This window comes from Myotis daubentonii, chromosome 1 (genome assembly GCF_963259705.1).
Source record: "Myotis daubentonii chromosome 1, mMyoDau2.1, whole genome shotgun sequence".
NCBI lineage: Eukaryota > Metazoa > Chordata > Mammalia > Chiroptera > Vespertilionidae > Myotis > Myotis daubentonii.
This window is the reverse complement of record NC_081840.1, coordinates 111,143,807-111,146,111: the sequence shown is the minus strand read 5'-3', so window position 1 is coordinate 111,146,111 and position 2,305 is coordinate 111,143,807.

Sequence of the window (2,305 nt, the reverse complement as noted above, 5' to 3'; positions counted from 1 at the left end):
GTCTCCTCCGGCAAAGGAAACAAAAGAAAAAAAATTAAACAAATGGGACTACCTCAAACTGAAAAGTTTTTACATAGAAGCACTTTTTCTCCAAGAAAGATTCCTGGCCACCTATGGTATGAAATGTTACAATTTTTTCTGCATTTCTAGACAGAAGAGGAGTTACCTCTGGCCTGCAGCACCCTGGTTTGTGAAAGAGCTTGCAATCTTCCTTTTCTTTTTATTTTTTAACCCTGAGAATTAGCATTGACATTTCACAAGGGACAATATCATTTATTCCCTGAAAGTTTTCCTCTATGGCTTCAATTCAGTAGCAATCCCCAGTCCTTAGCAAAGCCGGATCCAGTGAACATCTTGTGGTTCAATATCCTTTCTAATAATGAGTACAGCAGGTCCTCAAAAACAGTGTTTTGTTTAACGTCATTTCTTTATAATGTTGATGAGATGTCATAGAAACTTAAACCATATTTATTATAATGATTGGAGAGAGAGAGAGAGACAGAGAGAGAGAGAGAGAGAGAGAGAGAGAGAGAGAGAGAGATTGGTTGCCTCCCACACATGCCCCTACCGGGATTCTAACCTGTGACTCTTTGGTGAACAGGAAGACACTATAACCAACTGAGCCACACCAGCCAGGCCTCAGTGGGGCACTGAATTACATGTGTGTTTCTGGTAGTCCACTTTTGTTAAAACTTACTAATTGAATGACTTGGAGTTTCTTCTTGGGTCCTTTAAAATAAACTAAAAGTGAACTTATACAATTTCCCCATGTTTTCCCCCCCACTATAGATACAGGTCTCTCAAGGCTTTTGTGGGGAACTGCATGAGGTAATGGGTGCAAAACTGTTTTGTGAAATTACAAAGCATTCCATGTGTGCAAGCTATTATTGAAAGGAAGCAGAAGGATGAATTTAAATCCTAAGATCCCCTGAAAAATGTGTGAGGTGGCCCCATTTAGATTGTCACCCTCACCGTGAATTTACAGACCATTTAGCAATTTCTCCAAGCGCTCACCCCTGTTCCCTGGGTGACATCCTTTTCCTGGGCTGGGGGGAGCAGTGAGAGTCTGACTCTCCCAAGCCTGGCCCAATGGACAGCAGCAGTGCCTGGGAGGAAGGGGCTCGGTTGCTAGGAGACCAGCAAAAGTGGGCAGCCAGCTCCCAAGCAGGTTAGAAAGGATTTTAAAAGCCTATTTCCGTCTGCTTCTGCTAGAATTGAAATTCTCTTCAGGCTCCAGCCACCAGTGATACAATCTGCTTACATTACTGGTATTGAGAGGCCCTTGGCTATTTCTTGTTTCTCCCTCCCACTGTGCCTAGAAAGGCAAGCACTTAAAACAAAAAGGCTGGTGGAGGAGTTGATGGAGTCCATAGCAGAAACAGAGAAGTGATAGCAAGAATTAACCCAAGCATATCTGATCATGGCCCCTAGGCTCCAAAGAGAAAATAATTGTGCTGATGTTATGTTAAATTAAAACACACCTTCTATTGTTCCTAAGTACATTAAGTCAGGTGGCTACACAGCAGTGAAAGTGTTTTTCAAATCTAAGAGAGGTGTGTCAAGCGGATCTTTTCCTCTGGAGTTTATCTTCACAAAAACAGCCTGGCATGCATTTCTGAGCTAATTGAATGAGGCTGACACTGTATTTAAGTTTTCCCTTTGAGGATTATGAAAATAATGTGATTTTCACATTAAGAATTGTTTGTTTGGTTTGGTTGGGTTTCCTCAAGTATGCAGCACACACAAGAAATAAAATGATTTTTCAAATTCCATGAGCTTTCAGCAACATTTATTGATGTGTATAACTGCCTAGAACAGAACATTGAAATCAGGAGACATCAGCTGAAAAAGTAGTAGAATAATTGGTGCATTTAGAGTCATTTATGGGCTGAGGCTTGACAGTCTGTGCCTTGTTATTGCTGAAACACTGAGGGCAAAGTGGCTGTGCTGATTCATCATGAAGAAAGATGCTTGCAGGTCACGTGAAAATAAACCATCTCTGAAGAGGTTCCAGTACCCTCAGCAGACATGCTTTATTTGGTTAAAGCATGACGTCTAATGACAAAACAGTTTCAGTATTTATAGGGATACTCTGGCTTCCAGCCTGCTTTTATAAGCAGTTTGGGGGGAGAGGGGGCAGGGGAGAATCCAGTGGGCACTATAATTGGTTGAGAAAAGAATGATTTGGGTGAAAAGAAACATGCGTAGGACAGTGCCTGTTTAATGGAGGTGAAGATGAAGCAGACATGAGATCTGAGAAAAACATGCATGGAAAAAGACTGAAAACCCTTCTTTGGCTAAAAGG